Here is a 7,532-nt window from a genome sequence, read left to right as displayed (position 1 = left end):
ACTTTTTAGTTTGATTCCATCCCATTTATTGATTCTTGGTTTTAATTCTTGTACAGTAAGAGTCTTATTAAGGAAGTTGGGGCCTAATCCCACATGATGAAGATTAAGGTCCATTTTTTCTTCTATTAGACGCAGAGTCTCTCACAACTCTCTTTACAATACTGAGTAAGTGGCAATTATTTTACTTGGGTAGACTTTTCATAGGGTCAGAATAGATGTCATGAAAAAGAGAGAGCTGTCCATCGGTAGGGAACAGGTCTCTGCTTCATGGCTACTTAGTGTTGAGTGGGTTCTATAAGCAGAGTTCTGATACTCCCACATTAAAAAAAAATATATGTCCAACATATATTCTTCCCAAGGAAAACTCTATCACACAGATTACTATATTACCCTTCTATACAAGTGGATGTCTTATGATCACATTTTTTCTTTTTACTCTGTAGTGGAAGGAAACATTCTCAACTAATGTAGCAAGAATCATTTATCAATAGAATAAAAACACAAGTTTATCAACACATTCTTAAGAATCCCAGAAACAGAACTGTCCACATGGACAACTTGGATTCATGATGGAGATGGCATCATAGAGAAGTAGGAAAAGAGAGTATTACTTAACAAATGGGACTGGAGAACTGACATTCCACAAATAAAATACACACTTGCATTCCTACATCATTCCATTTGCATGGTCAACTCTAGATATATTAACCATGTTAATATTTAAAAAGGAAATTTTAAAATGATTAGTGGAAAATATTGTGGATAGCTTTTCAAACTTGATCTTACAAAATATTTCCTAAGAACACACGCACACATGAAAAACACATGATCTGAAAGGATTGAGCAGAAAGGATTCTTCTCAAGATTGCAACATAAAAGATTAGCAATTTGAGCACATAAAATTAAAAACATCTGGGGCTGGGGCTGGAGCTCAGCGGTGGAGTGCTTGCCTACCATGTGCAAGGCGCTGGGTTTGATTCTCAGCACCACATAAAACTAAATAAATAAAATAAAAGTATTGTGTCCAACTATAACTAAAAAATACTTTTTAAAAAAATTAAAGACATCTATATGTCCAAAGATGTCTTAAACAGGAAGACCAGCGTGCTGCTGGGTGAAAAAGGTGCCCAGCGAAGATGCTGCTGGACTTGTCGGAAGAGCATAAGGAGGTGGAATTTGGGTGGATCAGGGTGGAGTTCCTGAGGCAAGGGACCATCCCCAAGGTCTATGAGGGTGCCGCCAGGAAGCTCAACGTGAGCAGCAACACTGTCCAGCAAGGTGTGGAAGTGTTGACCTACCTGCTCACCGAGAGCTCCAAGTTCATGATTTCTGAAGTGGATTTCCAAGACTCTGTTTTTGTTCTGGGATTCTCTGAAGAACTGAACAAATTATTGCTACAGCTTTACCTGGACAACAGAAAAGAGATCAGGACTATTCTGGATGAATTGGCACCCAGCCTTTCCAGTTACCACAGGCTTGAGTGGCGACTAGATGTACAGCTTGCAAGCAGAAGTCTCAGGGAACAGATTAAGCCAGCAGTGACTATAAAACTACACCTAAATCAGAATGGAGACCACAACACCAAAGTTCAGCAGACAGACTCAGCCACCCTACTTCATTTAGTTCAGCAACTGTAACAATCCTTGGAGGAGATGAAAACAAACCACTGTAGGAGAGTAGTTCACAACTTCAAGTAGTACCAAATGTTAAGATCCTAATGCCTTTGACTCATTTGTGAATGGATGACATTCAGGAATTACTTTTCAGAATTAATTTTTATTAATTGGTGTTGATAAATGCATCTAGATTCCACAAAATTCCTTTTCCTATTCCAGGATATTGAGGTCATGTTCAGAAGCTAAAGTCAAGTTCCTTTTCTGGTGCTAAATGTGGTCAGCTTCTTGACAGATTGAAAAGTAATTTTGTATTTTAAATGTGTAAATAGGATTTAATCAACCAGAAATGAATCTATACTGTTCATATCTTCTGTATATATGAGCAATACCCTGTTTTTTGGTACATTTTTGTCTGCTTAACTAGTATTTTCCTCGTTATTGATCAATTTTGAGAATAAAATTTACAGCTAATTCCTTTCCTATTCAGAGTATTTCTAAATAGTACAATATTTCTGACTTTTAAAAGCATCTCATGATGTTACTAGCTACTGAATAATGTAAAGTGAGTATGAGTTTTTTAAATTATATGCCCATATTGTCATAGGAAGTTCATACATTTTTCTTTGAATGTAAAGATAAGTAGTTTTTACCATATTGCTGAAGTTTGACTTATGGTTCATTGACTTAAGTAGTACTCAATTTTGTGTGATTGTTAGTAATATTTTCACAAGGATTATTTTTTCCCATATACCCAAAGCAACTAAGAGACACACTGTCATTTACATTTATAAATAATGGATACAAAAATAATGTAATCAATGCTTCATTATCTGGGGAAAAAAAGATGTCTTAAACTAAAAATGTTTAGAAATTTAAAAATATATTTTCAATGTAACTGATAGAGTTTCAATATAACTAACACACTTGAAAATTAAAAATATGTAAAGATAACCTACAAATAGGTAAGAAAAATATAATTAATCTAGTTAAAAATGACCAAAATATATGACCAGAAATTTTACAAAGGAATACAAATGTCTATCAAACACAGAAAAGGAATATAATATTATCGATGATAATAAATATAGACCTCATAATCAAATAGTTTCTGAAGGTTTTATTGCCAACAGCTAAGAGACCATGAGAAAGTGCCTGGACACCTCCAAGGAGACTAGACCAAGGGCATCTCACATGTGATCGACACTTGTGGCAACTGATGCTGCTTCTAGGAAGAGAGCGGGGTGTGATCCCTGGGCTGACCTCTCATATGCCTTGTGACAAGCAGCCACATTCCCAGCACATAATCCAGGGACAGTCCCACACAAGGGAGGCCTGTGCCTGAAGCTCATAGCAATGAGGTTCAGAGCAGCAAAAACCTGGAGACCTCTCAAAAGTGCATAAGCAGGAGAGTGAGCAAGGAAACCAGGTACATCCACAGGCTGACTCCAGTCAAAATCAGTGAGCACAGTGGGTGAGTTTAAGGACCACCACTCTTTGATGGCTATTTTTATGTGTCCAGATGGCAAGGTTATGGTCCCCAGTTGTTTGGTTAAGCATCAGTCTAGATGTGGAAAAATACTTCTTAGCTGTGATTAACATTGACTTTGTGTAACATAGGCCACCCGTTTGTAGTGTGGGTGGGCCTCATCTAATCAGTTGACAGCCTTAAGAGCAAGAACTGAGGTTCCTAAAGCAGAAAGGATTCTTCTCAAGGCTGCAACAAAGAAGACTCATCTGAGTTTCCAACCTGCTAACTTATGGAATTGACTCGAGATTGCAGCATTTACTTTTCCTAAATTTCCAGCCTGCTGACAAGTGCCATGGATTTCAGATTGTCTGCTCCCATAATATGAAACAACACATCAAAACTAATCTCTCTCCCATTCTTTCTCTCCTTATCTCTTCCAAGACTACACAGAATGCAGATACATTCAACAGAATATTTTTGTTAAATTAAAGGATCACTAAAATGTTATACATTTATATGCATTTGTACACACACACACAAAAAAAAAACACATACACATACACATGTAATGTTAGGAATACTAACAGCTGCAATAAAACTTCAAAGAAAGTGAGAGAATAAGGACTCCTAAAGGTGGAAGGAGGCAGGGGAAAGCATATACTTCCATGAAATTTGTTACACTTGAATTTTTAAGGTAGGTTTATGAGAAATAACTAAAAATTTAATAAAAGCAGGCCAGTATGGACAATGTAAGTTTGTTATCAATGTGAGTTATGGGCAATTGAATCTTTGCTATCTGAGATCTTTTGAAACATGAGAAAATTAGCAATCAATGTTTCAATGATGTGCATGGATTTCTGCTGGCAGTGGATGGGGGTAGAAGAGGAAAACAAAGACCACATGCTGAGGAAAGGCACTTTCCCACACCTGTGCTCACTTTTCAGTCATCTGACCAGCAAACAGAACTGTGGAATCTTGGCTGTCCCTGGAGTCACCTGGGAAGTTCTTAGTGCCTGGATCTCACCTCCAGACATCCACATTTATTGGCCTTAGAATGAGTTTAGGCAAGGACATATCTGAAGGCTCACCAAGGGGTTCTCAGTGCAGGTCTGGGACTCCCTACAGGACTGGATGCTCTCAGGCTACAGGTGTCTGAGCTCTGATTTAAAGTTACTTTCAAGCAAGTGAAGAGCACAACCAGATCTGCTTTGTACAAAGAGTACAGGGCAGAGGGTAGAGGACAGATGAGCAAGAGGACAGGCTGGCAGTCGCAAGGCAGTTGGAGACACTTCTTGGCAGCTTAGGAGAAAGGTGAGGCATTTGGAAGCAAATGTGCTGACTGTGGTGTGTGGAGACCAAGAGGGAAAGATGCTCAGGGGTGTCTAGTGGAACCCAGGATTTCAAGCTGTTGATTATTTAGGTTGTGATAAGTAGTGTTGGTGAGCAGACTGGAACCCCTGGCCCTTTGATGTGCCAGCTTTGCAGCGCCTGGGAACTCTTTGCTGCAGAAAAAATATTTGTTAATCATTGGATGGCTTGAGAGAAGTTTTAAAGCAATGAGTGATTATGGGCCTGGTGACATATTCCTGTAATCCCATCAGCTCAGGAGGTTGAGGCAGAAGGATCCTGAGTTCAAAGCCAGCCTCAGCAAAAGTAAGATGCTAAGCAACTCAATGAGAGCCTGTCTCTAAATAAAATACAAAAAAGGGCTAGGATGTGGCTCAGTGGTTGAGTGACCCTGAGTTTAATCCCTGGTACCCTTACTCCAAAAAAAAATTTTTTTTAAATAAAAGCAATGGGTGATCTGTGCGTTTTTTCCCAGAGGGCTGTTCAGGAAACTTTCCTCCTCATTCTCTGGTTTCTTGTGCCATGTCTGTTGGTGGCACAACTTTTCTAGAGAGCAGGATTGATGGTTACTATGAAACCCACAGACTTCTCATGAGTTGTTCCATAGGGCCAGTTGCACTCACCTCTGTCTTCAGGTATCCAAAATGCTGGTGCAGTTCCATGAACATCTTCTTGATTTTATTTTATCTGTTTTTAAACAAAAAGTGAGAATCTATTGAATTGTCACCTAAAGTAATTAGCAAATGACATTTTTCCCCTTAGTTCACAGTGTCACAGCAAACCATCTAAAAGGTATTCATGAGCAGAGTAATTTTAATATTAATAAACCTAATGATGATTTAAAAGCAAATTAAAAATTTAATCTTTCATTCATTCATGACATAGTTATAGAAAGCCTAGTTATTATGACTTCAATAAAAGGTCTTTTAGAGATTATCACATTTTATTTGGAAAGAAACTGAAGAGCAAAAGTTTCTAAATCTAACTTGCAGTTCAAATCTTCCAATTCCTCCTTCTTTTCTGAAGGCAGGGTGAGGCTTAAAGACTTCCTTTCACTCTTTTCTGCTTTCTTATTATGGACTTCCCATCTCCTCCTGGCTGAAGATTTATTTGAGTTTCTTAGGATGGAAGAGGAATAATCCAGGGGGTGGAAAACATCCTTCAAGAGCTACAGCTTGACTAGACAGCACATGGACAGGAACCCGGGTGAAGAGCTGCAAGTGCTGGGTCCAGGGCCTCCTGCAGCCTCAGGCACAAATGTTTGCCAAATTAAGCTCCGAAATACGTCAGGATTTTTTAAGGGAGTTGGGAGTAGAGGAAAAGCATCTCTGGTTTGTGAGATCACATGAGGAGAAGATGGTTGCCTGGGCCGCTGCTCTGTCAGGTCACTGGCTCTGGAATAGAGCTCAGTATAGAAAAGGTCAGAGCCCAGTCAGAGGTTGCCCTGCCTCTCCCCTTCCCGTAACTGTGCTTTGGCAGCCTGCACCAGGACTGCACATGGACTCAGTGCCAGTATCTGCAGCTGCTCAGTCTGCCAGAAGAGCTGTGTGAAGATAGGCATGTCAGGAAGTGTCAGGAGTAGTAGGGATGAGAGCCTGGGCCTGGCTCCAACACAGGAGTGAGTCTGAGCTGCACCAGGTTGTAGAGACGGCTGCATGGCAGCCTGGCAAAACTCAACTGTCCTGACCTCTGAAGGTAAGGAGGACCCCACATTGCTTTTAGGACCATGCTACATACCACTTTTAAATATCTTTATAAGGAACTGGCTTCAGAGTTATCACCAGGCACTGCTCACGGAGTTCGATGAGAGGCCAGCACATGTTTCCAGAAGGTAAGACAGAAATACCCAATGAGATCCGACCCCTCACACAGCATCCTCCTCACCCTCTCTCCTCTACAATAAAAGGTGTGAAGGTCGTTACACTTCTCAGCACTGGGCTGGGGACACATGGGTGACTCCATCCCCTGCTTCAATTCTGACTGATGGTTTGACTATAATAGTGCAGGTCTGGAGTGATAGAGGGGCATTTATGATCATTATAAATAATCAAGTTCAGACCAAGGAAAAAGGTCTAAGACAATGTTCGATAATTTATAGCTAAATGACTTTGTGACCTCAAGATAGAATATCCAGGTGGTTCTTAAAGAACTCATAAATGCTCAATTTAAAGGGGAAATATTAACATGGAGGTTTATGATCAGAGCATTGGAACTACATTGATTATGTCTACTCTGGCTCTAAAAATAAAAATGGAATAATAATCCAGCTACCTAAGCAAGAAGGCTGCAAGCCATGTCTTGCATGGTGAAGCAACATCTTCCATTGGCACAGATCAGGGACCATGCTCCAGGAGACCTTCCTGGAAAAGCCCCCAAGGACTCTCAATGGACCCAGCTTCTAGCCCCAACTCTGCCTGTCAGGGGTGAGTGTGTGCATTGCATCATTTGCTTTTAGATTTTGTTTCTTTGAGGCAGAGAGGACACATATCAGAGTGAGAGAGGTTGATGGAGGCAGCTTCTCAGGAAGAGATCTGCCCATGAGCTGGAATGGGACCTTCCAAATTTCTGGTTGTCCTGGGGCTGACATGGAAAATGCAAAATAAGAAGTTATCTGAGGGTCTTTGGTAAGGGTTTACAGGACAGAGGGGTGAACCACGATGAGAAACGAAGAAGTGTGAGGCCTTCCTAGGGAAGCAGAGTGCCCAGGCCTCTCTTTGATACCTGCAGCTCCTGAGAGGGTCGAGGAATACCAAGCTGGTTCAGACACCTCCTAGAATGGAAATGACAGAAAAACTCACAATTTCTGCCCTACCTACCCTAGGATCTGTTGGAAAAATGCAGTAAGATCATTCTAGAAATAGATGAATTCTAGATAGGGCAGAGGGGTGATAGGGAAAGGGAAGGGGCAAGGGATTAGCAAGGATGGTGGAATGTGATGCACATCATTATCCAAAGTACATGTATGAAGACATGAATTGGTGTCAACATGCTTTATATACAACCAGAGATATGAAAAATTATGCTGTATACGTATAATAAGAATTGTAATGCATTCCGCTGCCTCATTTATGTTTTTAAAAAGTCAAAAAATATAAATTTTT

General features: G+C 40.3%; 1 pseudogene; it reads left to right on the top strand.

Annotated features, from left to right (window-relative positions):
- Window positions 1–1,136: 1,136 nt before the first annotated feature.
- LOC143400293 (COMM domain-containing protein 2 pseudogene) lies at window positions 1,137–1,697 on the top strand (annotated as a pseudogene).
- The last annotated feature ends 5,835 nt before the right edge of the window (window positions 1,698–7,532 follow it).

Source organism: Callospermophilus lateralis (assembly GCF_048772815.1).
Source record: "Callospermophilus lateralis isolate mCalLat2 chromosome 5 unlocalized genomic scaffold, mCalLat2.hap1 SUPER_5_unloc_1, whole genome shotgun sequence".
NCBI lineage: Eukaryota > Metazoa > Chordata > Mammalia > Rodentia > Sciuridae > Callospermophilus > Callospermophilus lateralis.
This window is presented reverse-complemented; position numbering and strand designations above follow the sequence as displayed.